The following is a 19060-nucleotide window of genomic DNA, read 5'->3' as shown; positions in this document are numbered from 1 at the left end:
GTCATTTTGTTGAAAAGCAGACATTTAACACCCCAATAAGTACTGGTAGTTGTGTAATATTAGTTCATCATCAGTGGCAGTAAAAGCTTTTTTTTAAAGAGTAAATGTTGTTTTCCACCAGCAGATGTCACCAAAGAGCAAACATTAACCATGATTCTCTGTTGCCGTGTCAGTCTGGCTCTGGCTGAGTTGTATTTGTTGTGCTCTCATCATGACAGATGGCACATAAAGACAGCCATCTTTGATATAAAAGAAAAAAAAAAAAATACATACTAATCCATAAAAGCCAAGATCCGATTGTTTTTTTTATATATATATATATATATATATATATATATATATATATATATATATATTATATGCTACATAGTGTAATATACTGTAAATATATACATAGAGGAAACCAGGGAAGCCTTTATAATTTCTGCAATTTCTGTTGTGCCACTTTTTAGTATGTGTCCAGTCACCTCCAAATTCCCATATAGTTCAGAGCACACAGTAGACTTTCAATGGTGGCTTCATTATTTGCCCAGAGAGTAACCAGTACTCCTATGCTGGAAATACAAGGGTTTCTGCATGTTAAGTTGTGGTAATTTGACTAAAAACAAATTGATCTATGAATGTGTCCACTGTGAGCACAAAAACTCGATTTTGAAAAAGGGTCCCGTTACAAGAATCTATTTGACATTGTACTGTCATTTGCACTTAATCCATGCACGTATCCTTAATTCTCATGTCTCTTATTTGGTAGCTCCTTGGTCCTCGGCTGAACCGAATATTGTTCCGTCCCTCCTCGGCGAAGGCCGTCTCAAAGCTCTTATTTCTACCCCGAGGAGCGAGCATCGAGGAGGGATCACAGAGCTCTTATTTGTACCCCGAAGAGCAAGCATTGAGGAGGGATCACAGAGGAGCTATAAGCGAGGAAACACGAGAGCAGCCTTCCGAGAAGCCGTGCAGCTGAAAGGGTTGCTAACTCCGCCCATACAGCTGACGAATTCATGTGACTCATCAGAGAAAAAGGACGTCTCATCCCTCTAAAACACATTTGCTCGTTTCCTCTCTCCTCGCATGATTTTCTCGCGTCTCTCCCGTTCCTCCTCGGTGGGAGCGACTAAGACACGAGGAGGGGAGGCAAGTGGAGGAGTCGGGATGCAATTTAAGCGACATGAGAAGCAGCCATTATGTTCACCATCTTAGTTTAGCGTGTTAGCATGCTAACATTTGCTAAATGCCACTAAAAACAAAGTACAGGTTAGGCTGGTGTAAATGTCATTTAGTTTTGTAGGTATTCAGCGTATCCCCGAAGTTATTACTTTTCCTCTGGGGACCTTTTTAATGTGTACCAAACTTAATGGCGTATCCATCTAATAGTAGTTAAGGTGTTTAAATGATTCTCATGGTGGTGCTAGAGGATAGGGTACTCAAAGTCATTAGGATTCATCCTCTGGGAACCATGAATGTACCTTTTTAATGTGTACGAAATGTCAAGGCAATACATCTGCTAGCTGTTGAGATGTTACAGTCTGGGCCACAGTAGTGGACGTACTGACCGACACGGTAAACCTGGGACTCTTTCAGGCCCCAAGTGTCTTTGCTGGGTTGGTAATCCAGCCTTGGACGCAACAACACAAGTTTTCTGAATGTATTTCCATTTTTTAATATACCTAACGTTGCTATCATTATTTATTTTACATAAACAGTAGCTACAAACAAAGAACGAATGGGCTTTTTTTTAATGGTATCTCTAGAATCCCCATAGGAGCAGAAGCGGATCTCAGTAGCAAGCTCATTTCGCTGGTATCGTTACACTTCTAAGCGATTCAGCACTTTTGGAAACGCAAAGCTAAACAGCTTCCACCAACAGGCCCCTGCTCACCCCCCAAACAAACCTCATACTGCAGATCTTCAAAAGCCTGGCCTAGCCTACAGAGACCACAAAGTCTCCCATCCTCCCCACTGTGGAAGTGCCTGACCCATATATGTAAATCAGAAAGTTGATTTCAGGGTTGGGGTTGAATCGACAATCTAGATTAAAGTTCAAGAGCCATTTGATTTCTTTTAATGAGGGCTTCTTAACCTAGAACCAAAACTGATTCAAAAATGTGGTTGATTTTTTTTTTTTTTTAGGAGGCAGTGGTGTAGTCTACGTGATACGCAGGTATACGCAGTATACCCACTAAGAAAGCTCCAGGATTTCCATATACCCACTTAAAATGCGCAATGGCATGTAACAACATACTTTCCATTATAATTTTGATATATTTTGAATTGTCATCTGTGTTTTTTTCTGTACTTCGAATAGGCTGAATAAAGGTATTTTCACCGTAAATTGGTGCATAAAAGTGTGTCAGAATGCAGGAAATGAAGTCTTTGACGCTCAAAATTTCCCTGGGCAAGGACACCCAGACCCCCCACTATGATATGCCGCCCCCCCCTCCAAAAAGGCCCATTCTGGCCCATATATATAGGCCCATACATATACAGTACAGTATACCCACTACAATACATTAGACTACACCACTGGGAGGAGGGGAAGTGATTATTATTAATTAATTATTATTTTTTAGCTTTTCAATCACACATCCTAGACTGCATTCAATTGTTTCTCAGTTATCAGATTTTCTCTTCTAATTGAACTTTTGTCTTCTTTCGCTGTGATCTGTATGCACATAACTGACAAGAGCAGACCAGAAAGAGCATAAATAATTTCACTAATGAATGAGCCTGTGTCAGTCATTAACACTCAACCGCAGGCGAAATAACTGTGAGGAGAGAAATAAAGTTGTATTTTAGTTGTCATATTCCATTTTGTTGGATTTCAATATCAAGTTAAACTGACTTCAAACCACCAGAGGAGCCTCAATGATTCACCAGGGGACACATGCAGAAATGATTAATTAGGAGTTTAAAGGAACACAACAGCCTTTCACATTAGTCTTAAGTAGTGTATCTGCATGTTATTAAAGCAAATTGCAGTATAAAAGCAGATAATCTCCAGTCTTTTGTGGCAACTAAACATCACTTTGACCTGTGCAAAAAAGTTGACCAATGTCTCCACCTGCTGTAAGAAATCAGTTTGGACAAAATGTAGCACATTGTGTAACTCAAGATCTAAAATCATTATGAAAATGTGAACTTTTGCTAAACTTTCATCTGCCATTTTTACAGTTTAAACTCTTTCAGAAAAGCTTGTGAATCTACACCTTATACTACCTTCCATGGTTTTCCCACTTGGTGGCGCTGAAGATGTTCATAGCAGTAGGTTAAAGTGCATTCTTTTTTAATGTACTTCTGTTAAGGTGAGATTTATCCAGCTATTACGTGTCCCATCTATTTCTGCCTGGTGTATCCTGCCAAAAAAGAACAGAGAGAACGTGCAAATCCCCATTAATGTTTTTTTAATGTATCACTGAATTCATCCTCCCTACACAAACAATACTTAGGGCACACACACTGGTTCATTTTTGTTACAGGGATATCGAAAAACTATACATTAACAAAAAAGTTACACATTATTGCTTAAATATTTACTCTAGTGGCCGTTAATGGCTTCCGTTTTGGCTGGTAATAGAAAGCTCCACAGAAACAACAAAACAGAATCCTGGGCTCAGTCCTTTTAGGGAGACCATACATAGAGAGCTCAATCAGGAAAGATGCCACAAGTGATTAAAGACGTTGTCCTTGCCCTTGTCAATTATATTAATTTACAGGGATGCAGCCCTATAAATAGCAGCCAGTCGGAGATTATCCCAAGGGAGCCTTAGCCACACTGGTGGTGAGTGTGCTCGAGAGATGAAGGAAAATAGAACAAAACTGTTTTATTAATGCTTAATAGATCACTTCTAAGCTATTTATAAGAACAACATTTAGGTTGCCAAGATGAAGGTGTGTGTGTGTGTGTGTGTGTGTGTGTGTGTGTGTGTGTGTGTGTGTGTGTGTGTGTGTGTGTGTGTGTGTGTGTGTGTGTGTGTCTGTCTAATAAGCCCTCGAGCTTGCAGTCATAAATGGTTACATATTTTGGTATCACCTCAGAAGGTAAGAGGTCAAATGGCCATTTGAGTGGTCTCCTTCATGAACTCATGAGGTGAAAAGTCTTTTCAACCATCCATAACAAACTTTTATAGCATATGGAGCTATATTAATCAAGTGCAATCCAAGAGTTCCCCATAGTAGCATGTCATGCAAAGTAACCGACCATTAAGGCAATTAGAAGCTCATTTAAGTTATCATAGTTCCTGTATGAATATTATAGGTTAAGTAATGGTTTTAATATACTCTTTTTTTTTTTTGCAACTTGCTCTCTTCATGGCAACCGAACAACACTCAATGGAAACACACTAACAACCAGCATATACTCACTGGATTTCCCGTCTTCAGCATCTTTATTGCTCCTGGAGGCCAGGGTGGTATATCATAAAGGGACAGTTTCTCTCGCTAAGGGTGGTTGTAGTAGTGATAAAACGGAGTCGAAACACAAAGACTGTAGTCATACGGAGTTGGTTGTTCTGATGTTATTTGTTCTTTCTCCATTCTCCAGTATTTTCTTTATATAATAAAGAACTAAATATAAGTCATATTATCTTTTTTTTCTCAAGTTTTATTTCTCAAGTTTCATTTGATTGTATCGCATTGACATAAAGAGGTGCATGTCTGAAAGGGGCGTATGCAGTCTGGCTGCATTGTATTTGTTGCAACAGATGGGACTTCAATCTAGCTATTTTCAGTTGGACAAATTATAGTTAACCATTGGAGTTTTCTTGTAAAAAAAGAAATAAAATAAACAAGTTATGTTTACATTCAGTGTTCCTGACCAAAATGCTAATTGTACCCTTGAGATCTAACAAAATGTGTTGAGTCCATTTCCGTCCTCATTTTAAATGTCAGTTTGTTGAATATCTTAAATCGTGCAGCGTTTACATCCATGTTTGCTAGCTTGTGGTTCGCTTCTACACTGGCTTTGTGAGTGAATTGCAACACTTCTTTGTGCAACACTGCCACCAACTGTCAGTCAGCAGAACAGCATGTACTGTAACCTGAGGCAAGCCTGTTTATCGCGTTGGATCTGCTGCTCTGTAATGTCTTCCCCCAGTCGATATTCACTGTGTTGTGTTTGTATTGCAGAGTACACTGAACTTGACATTGATTCATGCTGACAAGCATATTTAGCACAATATCTTTAATGTATTTGGGACGTTGAAGGACAAAACGTCTCTCTCTAGTCATTCTAGTCCGTCAGATACCATCCAGTGAATTTGTTTTCTTCACACACACACACACACACACACACACACACACACACACACACAGTTGTCCTGCTATCTTTATCACGGCTGAACACTAAGCAACCCCCATATTTTCTACAATGTTCTCACACCTTCTTCATGGAGGAATACCAAAGTCTGATCATTGGATTTCATGGGAGTGCTGCCTTCCGACCATCTTGGTGTTGTTTTGAGCTGTAGACCACAAAGACAGAGCTATGTGTGATGCAAAGGAGGCTTTAGAGAAGCTGCTTTGCATTTGATCGACCTCTTACTCTTTCATCAAAGCGATGAGAACTTCTCCTCAGCCACGATTAGAGGGGCATGTAGAGAGATGTAAATTTAGACAAGATCATAGAGAAAGCTGCAAGGCTTAGCCAGCCAGAAGTTAGACAGATAAATCAGGTCAAACAGAACAGGGGACAGAAGCCGCAGGAAGCATGTGTGCAGAGTTTCAATTCAAAATAAAAAGAACTACTCTCTTGAAAGAAGTGGTACACACCCCTTATTAACCTTTATTTGCATATTCAGGGTGAGCTTCACTGATCATGCACAATGTTTTGCAGTTGCATCCAGAAAACGGAAATGTATGAAAAGCAAAATCATCAAAATTGGCCAACAATGTTGCCTGATTAGTTATGTTCCTCACCTGTGTCCTGTGCTGATTTTCACGATTAATCCATTTTGTAAGAGTTGCAAAATGTATGAGAAGAAACGTATACTAATATGATTGATATGATATCCCCAGATCTCACTATTACATTGGTAAAAAGTAGTTCCAACAAAAACTGTAAGATACTGTATGTGGATTATCAATACAAACCGGAAAGACATGAAGTTGTTGCTGTTGTTTTTTTAAGGTAAATTATTTTATATATATATATATATATATATATATATATATATATATATATATATATATATATATATATATAAATAAATATTTTATAGATTCCTGACAATTTCCGAGGAAGTTTCCTGGAAAGAATCATTAATAGGCAGAATAGAGGTGGCGTTCAGATTAATCCTGGCCAACTTAACATGCAAAAATGTGAAGTTTGTCTACAGGCAATCTTACAAAAAGCTAATTATCAATTGTTAAATATTTACTTGGGTTGAAACAGAGCACTTTTTTTCAGGGAAATTCCTCTGGAAATGAGCAACTGCTTATAAACCCAACACAAGTAACTACTGTAAACACAAAATATCTGTCTCAGACCTGTCTTTATTTTCCCATAATTAGTACCAATATGCATATTTCTTTCCAGAAAACTTTCAAGACATTATTAAGAAATTGTTAGAAAATAATGGACCTGTAAAATAAAGTACCGTCATTTTTTTTTATTGCTTTGAGCAGCACAAACAAAAATGACATTTATCTCTCTTCTATTTTAGCGTGGAGGCACCCAATTCAGAAGCAGATGTCTCTGAATAAAACTCTCTGCATGGCTAGATCCAACAAGGGGTAGAGAGACTTGTGAGACTTGTGATTAAGGTTAACTGACCCTTTTAATTAAAGTGCCTTTAAACGAACAGATCTTCAGTTACAGTGAGTATTGCTCGCAGCACCATGATGGACAGCAGTTGGGATTTGCACAAGTTCAATTTAATTTCTGTTATATTGCTGCTTTTACAAACATTCACACCTGGGAGTAGAACCCCTGCCTGCTACTGGGGACTGCTGAGCGGCTCCACTGGAGCATGTGTGTGCTAACTGCCTTTCTCGTTCATTTTTCCAGAGCACACTTTCCATGAGCCGACATGGGGAGCTGAATTAGATTTTTCAATCTCAAGCTTTTAACTTTAAGCTGCCAAATATTTCTGGAATTGGTGACGTTCTGAGCTAAGTCAAATCAAGATCACAATTTCCTTTTGGATGGATATAGAGATAAGATAAAGAGACAATTCATTATACAATTCATATCTGGATCTTTAACACGTTCATGTGTACAGTAAAGTAGTCGCCCACTTTAACTGGGAAATTGACAGATTTGGGTTTCAACTCCAGAGCTTGTTGTGAATGTAGCGAGTAAAAAAAAAATCTGACTTTACAAAACAACAACCAAACAAACTGGATTATCTGCAGCCACAGTTAATCCCATTTAATTCCTGATACTTCTGTATGTGATCCGTGTGTGTATTATGTGTGCATTTGCACACGTGAGCTTTTCTACATGTCGATGTGAATGCTGCTTGGGTGTGTTCATGGATCGTGTTGTGAGGTTTGAAGGCGTTGTGTTGATGGAGGGATTCAGCAGCTATCTTCTTTTTTTAGATTGAATAAATTATTGCGTTGGCAAACGTGTGTGTGTGTGTGTGTGTGTGTGTCACTCTACACTGTAAATCAGCTCCCCAAGGTATCGCCACCTCTCAGCTCTCTTCACGTTGTGTAGCCTCATTTTTTAGCTGGCATGCACGGATGTTTGCATGTAAGTGAAGAGACACATCATAAGTGGGTGAGTGCATGCATGTTAGTACCACATGTAGGTGTATGCACACACCAGCAGCACACAGAAAGAGGAGAAAAAAGAACAACAGACAGTGAGTTGAATGTGTTTGATGAGGGGAAATGTGTAAGTGAATGACTATATCATTGCCTGTTATACTTGCTAATTGACTTAATGTTTCTGAGCCATTAGACTGTGTATTATTTCCATTGTCCATGGGGCAATTAGCTTATCAGGCAAAAGCACACACACACACACACACACACACACACACACACACACACACACACACTCACAGAGATACTTGACAGTTTGATCAATGGATGTCTTACTGACCATAATGACTTGGTACGGCCCCCTTTCAATGCAGCACAGCTTGTGTCCGAATACAATAACTCTTTATCACAATCTCTCTCTCACACACACACACACACACACACACACACACAAATAAAAGGCACATCAATCATAATCATAGGCACCTTTTAAAGACAATGCAGCTGTGAAAAGAAGGGAAATGGCATATCCCTAATTACTGTCTCTCTGTTGTTTACGCCCAAATATCACATACACATATGCTGTATAAGTGCATGCTCACACACACATGCAGACACACACACAGTGGGACTAAGGGAAGATGATGAAGTCTCTTTAAAAAGAATGGGTCTCACAGACCCAGAAGAGCTCTTATTGCTACAAATGTTTTTCTCTTTTTTTTCTCTCACATCCACACACTCTACATACAATCAGTTTTTTTACACACGCACAGACACACAACTGAACAGATTCATGGTTTGCTCATGCTTCTCTCTTTCCCCTCTATGGGTAAGTGATCTATCGATCCGGTAGATCTCTGAGTAAACCCCCACTGAATTGGGAGAGCCAGCTGGCCCCGGAGACTGGAGCAGCTAGACCGTCTCCCATTGATTAAAATGAGTCATCAATGCAATTTAATATTGCATTTATTTGTCTGTGTAGCGTGTCAGTGTTGGCAGTGCATATGTTTAGTTTAGAGTAGTTTGAGCTATACGTGTGAGGGACAAATTTAAATAACCCACTGTCGCTGTGAGGAAATTTTGGCTTTGAAAACGAACATTTTAGGATTGGTTTGACATTTGGGAATATAAGCCTACTTGCTTTTTTTCCCCAGTTAGATGAGAAGATCAATGCCACTCTGTCTATGGATTAAGTTTATATGTGTACATGTCTTTGGCTTAGATGTTCCACTTTCTTCACCATCTAGTTGCTAACTTTGTCTATTTGTTGTTTTGTCCTGGGCAGGTAGTGCACAGTGCATATTTAGCTGAGCAGGCTGTTGGTGACAGTGGAATGCCAGCCATGAGCAATATTGCCTCACAGGAAGAAGGTCCTGGTTTTGAACCCAACTTGGGACGTTTTGTGTGTAGTTTTTCATGTTCTCCTTATGAGTTTCCTCCAGATGCTCCAGGTGCTTCCTTCCACATCAAAAGACATGCATGTAAGCTATTACGAATATCAGTGCTACTTCTCTTGACCAAGGCAATGGTATTGAAACTGGAGGTGGCCCTCAGACACAGTGCTGTGACTTTACACAGCTCCTACAGTAAATTGTTAAAATGGGTCAAATACAGATCTGGGGTCTCATTTATAAACGCCACTTCCCACGCAAAGGTTGTGATTTATAAAAAACTAACTTGATGGGAGAATGTGCGGTCCTCCACGCAAACTCTGACCCATGCGTACGCACATTTTGGAGACAATGGGAATTGGCGACGTAGATGGTGAGGTGGTGAACTGAAGTCAGACTGCAGAAAGTAAATGTGGGAATAACGATTACACTTAATATTTGTATTGATGCCTCACGCACATTTTTTCACTCCATATCATCCACGTTACCATGAATACCATAATTGTTCCATAAACACCTCCAACTCAAATCTTAAATAAAAAATTCTTAATGTTTAATCGGCGCTGTCTCACCGTCACATTGTCCGCTACGGAGCGCAGGAGGAGGAGATGGCCCGACTCCATGGATTACAGGATAGCATCAAATACCCTACCATTAAATAACTGCAGAACACAGTGTAAATAAGTAAATATCTGTCTTTAAAACTGTGCATATATCATCAAATGTCAAAGTCTGAAAATACAGCCATTAAGCTCTTACGCAATCGTTACACTTAATGTCCTCGTTATCAGTCTGAAATTTAATACTGTTTGTGACAAAACCTGCATGAAGAAAAGTGTTTGCCTATTAGACTTTCTTTCGTCTTCAAATTGTATCTCGGGAGGGATACCTCCCTGGGTTCTCATTTATAAAACTGTGCGTAGGATCCTTACTAAAAGTGTACGTACGCCCAAAAGCCAAAAATGGTGTACGCCAAAAAAAATTCTGATTTATAAAACCGTGCGTACACACATCTACAAGCAATGTTCCCTTTATAAATCACTGATTACCCACAAGTGTGCGTACATGAATCAGCCTCTTATCCCGCCCTCTACACGCCAATTTTAAACCATAAATAGTCAATGCAAAGCACCTCATGAATGCTGATCAGTATGTTAATGACCATGGCAGTTGTTATTTTGTTATGCCGAATCATGCCGAATCATGACCACTGGCGGGGAAAAAGCAAAAAACTCAGACGCTGGTGAATTGCTGCAAATTGAATTATAAATTCGGCCTGTTCTCGCATAGTGAAGGGAAACCTGATCTATAGACTACCTATATTAATAATACCTTCCAAAACGGCAGGCATTACGGCACTCAGGGACAGCTTCGATATACCAGACCTATATGATAAGATTTAACAGAACTATATATTATATCCAAACAAGCCTTAGTGATAAAGTTGAAGATTATATAAATTATAATATTTATATGAAACACTTAGCTGTCTGACATTTCCCTTTGGAAACAGCCGTTTGCCCCCAGAGTGGCGAGGACCTGTATTTGGACCGGGATGTCACGGTTCCGGCGCGATGCCCTCTCTACTGGACCCAATTAAGTACATATATCCAAGAGCACAGCTTTAGGGAATTTAAATCTGCATATTAGCCAGTCATCGTTGTGGTCCCTGAAGTCTCTTTCTCTCCTGATTCTTCTATTGCCGTAGTCCTCCTGCAGTGCCAGCAGTGCCATCATGCAGCATTACGCACAGGTCACCGCAGTATTTATATGTTTACAACACATTGTGATTGTTAACACCTTGCCAAAATCCCAGCATCAGCTAGTGGTATCCCCAACCCGGAGATACAATTTGAAGACGAAAGTGTAATAGGCAAACACACTTTTCTTCATGCACGTTTTGTCACGACCAGTATTAAAGTTCGGACTGATAACGAGGACATTAAGTGTAACGAGGACATTAAGTGTAACGATTGCGCGACAACTTAATGGCTGTATTTCCAGTCTTCCAGACATTTGATGATATATGTGCAGTATTAAAGACAGATATTTAGTTATTTACACTGTATTCTGCAGTTATCTAATGGTAGGGTATTTTATGCTATCCTGTATTCCATGCAGTCGGGCCATCTCCTCCTCCTGCGCTCCGTAGCAGACAATGTAACGGTGAAAAAGCGCAGATTAAACATTAATAACAAATTTTTATTGAAGATTTGAGTTGGATTTTACAAGGTGTTTATGGAACAAGTATCACTCAGTACAAGTGCAAATAACACTGCTGGATTTAATCTTCATGGTAACGTGGATGATATGGAGTGAAAAAATGTGCGTGAGGCATTAATACTTGAAAGTATTACGAGTAATCGTTATTCCCACATTTACTTTCTGCAGTCTGACTTCAGTTCACCACCTCACCATCTGCGTCGCCAATTCCCATTGTCTTCAAAATGTGCGTACGCATGGGTCAGAGTTTGCGTGGAGGACCGCACATTCTCCCGTCAAGTTAGTTTTTTATAAATCACAACCTTTGCGTGGGAAGTGGCGTACGCACAATTTCAGCCCCTTTTTGTGCATACGCCACATTTATAAATGAGACCCCAGAGCAGTATAGGGGGATGGTTCAGGTTAGGAAAACATCCTTTTTTACATTGCATTTTGGAGTTACTGCATGGTAAAAGAGAAATTTTTAAATCATAACCTAAATCCAGCAAACCTAATTGCTGGATTCATGCCCTAGACTCGTGATAAATGACGCACCAGAAGTTTTTGGGACAGCCAGGTTTTGAGTATTTTCTTCCCATGTCGTTTTGTTTACATCAAATAACAGTAGTCAGTTTTTAATATGATGGCAGAATCATCTGTTCCTGTTGGTTCATGTTCTAAAAGTGTGATTTTATACCCTCTTTCACTATGCAAGAGTGAATGGACAGAAACACACTTTTTTTTTATAAATTCCCATTCCAACACATCCTCATACCTAAACGACAGACTAGGTCGATTGTCAATGACTCCCAAAACAACATATATGACCGTTCTATGCATGTGACCGCTTAACGTTACGGCCGCTGTTTGAATTCGTTTCAACAGTCGTTAACGTCGTAAAACAGAACTAGTTAAGTTTAGGCAACAAAAATACTTAGGGTAAAACATCAATGATTGGCTTAAAATTAGTCATGTAAAACGACTTAAATGAGGACGTGGTGTCATTGCATTTTGTTTTCACTCGGGGCACCAACCCCGGTCTCCTGAGTGAACGTCCTGTATTTGTTTGACCCATTTCACCACCTCAACCTTCCTGTAATTTGGCGCTATTGTACTTATCTACTTATTATATTATACTATTATACTTATACTAGTCGTTATGAGCTGCTTGCACAATGGACCTATACGGTCGTTTTCTGGGTGAGGATAGTCTGTCACATTCACACAACACACAGCCAAGGAGCTACATAACATCCTGTAGGATTAGGTTAAAGTTAAATTCAGGTTATGTTAGGGTAAGACATGAAACATTTAGGTTTAATGGTTTGGTAGGCCTCCAGCAAATGAGTGGTGAGTCAATAGTGTCCTTATAGGTGTAGCAAAACCAACATATGTGATAAGTGTGAAAACGCTCATGCAGAGTGGATCTTTTTTCTTTGGCCTTTGGGGATTGTGGCTACAGTCGGCATCGATTTTCTGAGAGGAAGTCAGCTGCTGTAAGTGGAAGGTTTCTATTGGATTTATTTAGCTTTCTTTTCCTTCTTCCTTCACATCTCTTTATTTTTCCTCATGTTTCTTCTCTCTTCCATTTAAAGCATCTTTCTCTTTTCCCCTGTTGTCCTTGTCCTTGTCTCTCTTTCCCTCCCTCCCTTTTATCGGCTCACTCATTTTCTTTCTTTCTGTCTCATTTCCATTCTCTCTCTCTCTCTCTCTGCTTCCTGTGTCTTGTGTTTTGTCCTCTGCAGCCGGCGTCACTAGACAAACAGGACAGTAAATTTGCGTTGCATCACAGAGTTCGCCATCACATACGGCACTGCAAGTAGATACAGCTGAAACAGGGGCGACCTGTTCCCTCTCGCACAGACATTTCCTTCACCTCCCCTTCCTCGCTTCTTCACTCCCCTCTTTATCTCGAGAGCTGCCGTCGACAGGCAGCAGTGGGATCATTGAGTTCTATAGATCGCACAGGGAACATTGATTCCCTCCAATGCTCCATTCTCTTCTTACTTTCAACTGCGCCTCCCCCCTCATATGTTTTTGCTTCTCTCTCTCTCTCTCTCTCTCTCTCTCATTCCTTCTGTGATCACAAGTTGTAACTGCTGTGATTCGCTGCATAGATAATTCAACCACCTCCTGGTCTGGTAATTTGTCTGTATCTCTCTGGCTGGCTGGCTGGCTGGCTGTCTGTCTGTCTGTATCTCTCTGTGTATCTCCATGTCTGTCTGTCTGTCTGTATCTCTCTCTCTGTCTGTATCTCTCTGTGTATCTCTATGTCTGTTTGTCTGTCTTTGTCTGTCTGTCTGTATCGCTCTGTCTGTGCATCTCTGTCTGTCTGTGTATCTCTCTTTCTGTCTGTCTGCTGTATCACACATCATTTTCTCCTATGGCCAGAAGAAGAGATGTATGGCGAAAACAGCCTCTGAGGCTGACTAAAGAAATGAAGAAACGGAGGAAAAAGAGGCAAAAGAGAAAGCAAATGTGCAATTTCACAAATACTGAGTTGTACTCCCTTTTGCACATAACAGTTGTCTTTAGGATTTAAAATCTTCTTTTAACTGCCCCCTTGCCTTATTTTCATCAGCTTGTCAAAATGTGAAATTGGTGAGGGATTGTTGCTTTTTCCTGGATTCATCTGGTTAATTTAAAGAGCATGGCGCCCCATTCAAGTAATAATCTAATCCCCATCCAGCTATCCATCCAGTCACGATAACGTTTTGGTGCACATAAATGTCAGTTTTTCTCCCTTTTTGCAATTAGAACAGCACAATAGTAAATTTAAGCCCATGAAAGCCTTTTATATGTGTGGTTCTCAACACTCCGCAGCAGCAGCAGTTTGATTGGAGTAAATAGAGGAACTGGGTAGGTTGCACGAGCAACCAAAGCTAAAAAGACAACCAAGAGAGCTAAATTTACAGCAACATAAACTTGAAGACATAAACAATATACAGACTTTTCTCCTTGTTTCAATTTTGACTGCTCTCCACAGAATAAAGTGCATAAACACCAGAGCAAGGACGCACTACAGAGATACAATATAACATGTTCTCACAGTTTACCACTTAAACATTTTAAGGGCCAGACTTATAAAAACTAAACATTTCAAAGAGAGAACACACATTTTTCAGCCCCTGACTTAAGATAAGAGAGCAGAATTAAAAAACAAAACTCTTTTGTCCTCTTCTAGCCAGAGCAGACAATTGTTTTCTTTGCTGTTGCAAAGCTGAGTTGTTTGCCCATTGATCTGCCTTTCACAACTCTGCTTCTCTCCTGATATGGATTCTTTGGCTCGGCCTTGACTAGCTTGCTTACACTCAGTCACCTTGATCTGCTGCCGACGCCGAGCCGCAAACATAAACAGCCAATCCTTAGCTTGTTTCTCCCTCTATCTGGCTTCTGAACGTTGCACTTCCTCATTGTTTCACCTTCAAGCAATTACGCCGTTGAATTGTAAACACAGCCATCAATGAAGTTGTGTTATATGAATGTCCACTTCAGTTACAGTATGTGATATAAAATGTCGTCATATATTTCTTATGTGAAAAGCCCAATTTTGGTGACTTACGCTGTAGGTTATATATACTGTATTTTCCTGTCTCTTTGTCTCATAAGACCTTCTCAGAAACCCACTGGATGATGTCAAAAATGCATTGTCACCCAGCCAAAAGTAAAATAGTTTTTCTAAGTCTGTGAAAAGTTGACACTGTGGAGATAAAGGGTTTTCACCCAGACCTGGACAGGGGCCCTAGAACATGTCAAGGATTATAGATATTGTGTCAGAGCTGCTGTTGAGTTGTTGTCACGGGGCCCACAGTTTCGAGCCGGGTGCCTGCCGATAACAGTGCTAACATGTCTCTCATTTGTACATCCAGTCTGTATAATTTGGAGCCCAAAGGTGTTCAATATTAAATAAATAAATCAGACATACATTTTTAAAACTTCTCCCATTACTATGAGATGTTATTTCATCATTTTTTATTTCGAAATACCCTTCTTCAAAACTCTAACTACTGTAATGTAACTTTTCATGACCGTGGAGTTGTCACCAGTTTCATGAAGCCCACCCCAATCACAACGGCCCCAGCCTCTCCTAGCTGACTCAGCAACTGCCAGCCAGAACTGTGCTGCCAGCTAGATAACTAGCTCCTTTTCTTAGGGAGGGAGAGAAACACTCTTTTTACTCTTTTAAAAGAATTTAGTGTATTTCTCTAAGGAACATCTTTAGAATCACAACACTGCTGAGGTAGCTCTGAATGAACCAGCACACAGCAGCAGCTAGCTAGCTAGCTGCTGCTGTGAACACTGGCTCTTCAGTTGGATGCTAAGTAGTTCAAAGTCACAACCCAGCCTAGCTACTTAGCCAGGTAGGCAGCATATGCAGCCTTGTTAAACCTGTAATAATGTTGTTGTTTTTTGGCCACTGGAGCAGTGGAAACAAGTTGTGAACATTGACAAATTATCACCTTTTCAATTGATATTGCAATTCATTTGGAGTTGTTTTTCTGACCACCTGGTGAATGTTAGTCCAATATTGGCTCTCTTTTAGCTCTGCTTTTGGTCTCTGCCAACTCCTGGGGGAAATAGCTGGCTCTTTAGCTGTTAAATGCTCCACTATGCTCACTCGTCGTCCTGTTTTCAGTTGTGGCTTAATGTGACTAACATGACATATGACTAACATTACAATGTGACTAACAACTAACAACAAATGGGTTGACTTTTAATAAATTCTCATATTTTTTTTTCTAAATGTGCTGGCTAATGTTTATACATAAATCTTTTTATTATGTTTTTTTTTAAATCATAATGTTTTAAATTTTTTTTTAAGGATCCCCTCCAGACATGTTTTAAGACAAATAAAATACATTACATAAACATTAAGCTACACAATATAAAAACATTACAATCCCTAAAAAAAAAAATAAATAAAATAAAACTAATCAAAATTACTCTTCTTGTCCCTCATTTAAAAAGAAAATTAACACAGAATCTATAAAAATGTAAATATTTTTAATTTCAAAAGTAGGGCTGTCAGCATTAACGCGTTAATCGCAATGCGATTAAGGTCCGAGCATAACGCGATTTTTTTTAATCGCATTAATTGCATGCCGCCATTTATTAATTTATTTTCAATTCACTCAGCTTTGCGTCGTGTCTAACAGGCTACTATTTTGACCCTTGCCGCACTTTGCCATACTTCCTCGTAACAACACATCCTGCTGCTGCAGGCTGCAGACATGATGGAGAAAGACAGCAGCAACGAAATTCTGAATGGCGCTTTTTATTTTCCAAAACTCCCGGACGGGTCAAAAGCCATATGCACATTGTGTAAAGCCAAATTAAAATATCACTGAAGCACGTCAAACTTGAGCTACCACCTACGAGCTAAGCATAGTACAGTTAATGTGACTCAGGTTGATGCTAGCGGGCTCAGGCAAAGCATTATTTTGGAGAGTGCTACTTGCCGACCTGTGGATGAAACCAAATCCCAAAAAATGACTACCGCTCTTGCAAAATGTATGGCAACTAACTGCAGACCTGTCAGCATCATAGAAGACTCGAGTCTTAAAGACTACGGTTGGCATGTTCTGACCCGTCTTATACATTGCCGTCGAGGGGGACAGTCATTTCACGCATGCATACACAGCCTGTACGACAGGGAGAAAGCAGCCCAACTGGAACTGCTGCAAAGTGATGCAAGGTGATCACTGGACGTCAGTGAGTAATCAAAATTATTTAGAGTTACTGCACACTATATTGACTCTAGATTCAAATGTGTGACTAGATTCACACATTTTTCTTTTGTTTACAGTAAATAAATAAATAAATAAATAAATAATAAACAAATACAAATCTTAAAATCAAGTTCATAAAGTCTTCTTCGCATTCATTTGATTCCCAATCAAGATACACTGGTAAAAAATGCTTTCCATTGTTAATATGTACTTAAAAACAGTTCTGAAATGCAAAATAATAGAATTTTAATCATGTGATAAAACATGCGATTAATCGCGATTAACTATAGACATTCAGCGATTAATCGCGATTAAAAAAAATAATCGTTTGACAGCCCTATTCAAAAGTTTAACTACTGGACAAAAAGGTCTCACTATCACTTATCTAAGTTACATACTGGACCATGATGGCTAACAAATGAATTGTGATGTCACAAAATCCCACGCGTATGTACATGTCTTAAAGTCAGATTTAAGTCCTTCAGCATGTGAAACAGCTCTCTAGTGTTAAAGTCTGCACATACTGTACATCATACTGCACGGTGAAGGCCAAACCTCTGAGTCAAGTAAGAAGCAAAACACGTATTTGAGTGGAGGGGGACTTAAAAAGGAGCCTGGCATTCCTAAAATATATTCCTGACTTCTTTGTCTTTTCATGACAGCAGTAGGCACATTCCTTAGTGTATTTTAAAATAATTTTCACTTATTTCCTTTCAAGGTGTTGTTTATCTTTTGCTCCACGCTGTTACAAGTCATTCTTACTTATCTTAGCTTTGTAGTCGTACAGTCTGACCTGTTGCAGGGGCACCACCGCGGTCTAACCATCTGTTTCAACTTGAAACGAGCTGCAGCTGAAGGCGGGCTAGTTTTGCCCTTTTTCACTCTACAGTTGGAATAAAGAACAAAGTTTCTCTTTGAAATCGGTCAGAATTGTAACTCTCTCCGTCTTCACAGGGTATGTGCTGACAAAGGTAATTTACAGAATTGAACAATGGCTATTAAGAAAAGGCAGTGAGGAAGTGGAGCAGGCTGAGGAGGGAATGTCTAAGGAGAGATGAGAGACCCTTTACTCCCACAGTAAATCCTTGCTGATGGGCACGGAGGGTTCTCTCTCCCAAGTGCTTTTTTCTGTTTTAATGAGCACACGCACACACACACACACACACACACACACACACACACACACACACACACACACACACACACACACACACACACACACACATACATATCTTGATCCTGTTCCCTGTGTTGGTGCCTTTATTCTCTACTGCCACACACAACCTAAAGAGCAGAGATTGCCTCATTCTATCATCATTGGCCTTATTTTGAGCAAAGTGTGTACGAGCATACACTGCAGAAAAGCCTAAGTCAGGAGGAGAGCACCGTCTGTTTTCTATCAACAAAGCATTACATTACATTCAAAACCACCTCCTCTGTTTAGTGTTAATCTAATGGCCCATTACCCCACCTGTCATCATGAGAAAATATGGAGGGAAAAAATTCTACCTGACGCCCGTCTCCCACGCCTGAATGGGGATTCCTGTCACTGATGTGCATTTGCACGGGTGTTTGTATGTTTATGCATGCATATGTGGAGGAGTGTGCATGCATGTGTGTGTGCCTGTATTGGTGTGTTGTTGTTTGTGCGTACAGAAGGGGATTGTTTAGTCCCTGGCAAGCAGAACTATCTAAACAGTCTAAGCAATGGCACTTTAAAAATCCCCCTGATACACACACACACAGGGAGACACACACACTCACACTCGCACGTACCCTGTTTGTGATCTGGCATGTGATCTGTGAGAACAAACCCCAGAGTGGACACTGTGACAGGGGTGATAGCTCTTGTTTATCTGCTGCAAGAGCTGCATGTTTACCACAGTAACACACAGGTCTGTGTGTGTGTGTGTGTGTGTGTGTGTGTGTGTGTACATCTGGATGCACGCACATGCCTTTTGTGGATTAACTCAAGGCTTTTGGTTGCCTAGGCAACCAGATAGAGAAACTTGTACCTACAGTAAAAGGAATTCA

General features: G+C 39.9%; 1 long non-coding RNA gene across 1 annotated transcript; it reads right to left on the bottom strand.

Annotated features, from left to right (window-relative positions):
- Positions 1 to 1009: 1009 nt before the first annotated feature.
- On the bottom strand, positions 1010 to 18752 carry LOC116057587. Its single transcript, XR_004106853.2, has 3 exons — positions 18741 to 18752; positions 9409 to 9413; positions 1010 to 1094 (listed from the first exon to the last, which is right to left on the bottom strand). It is a non-coding gene; the product is annotated as an uncharacterized LOC116057587 (long non-coding RNA).
- Between the last annotated feature and the right edge of the window lie 308 nt (positions 18753 to 19060).

The sequence above is a fragment of the Sander lucioperca genome, chromosome 18 (assembly GCF_008315115.2).
Source record: "Sander lucioperca isolate FBNREF2018 chromosome 18, SLUC_FBN_1.2, whole genome shotgun sequence".
NCBI classification, from domain to species: domain Eukaryota; kingdom Metazoa; phylum Chordata; class Actinopteri; order Perciformes; family Percidae; genus Sander; species Sander lucioperca.
The sequence above is the reverse complement of the archived record's forward strand: the minus strand, read 5'-3'. Positions and strand labels throughout refer to the sequence as shown.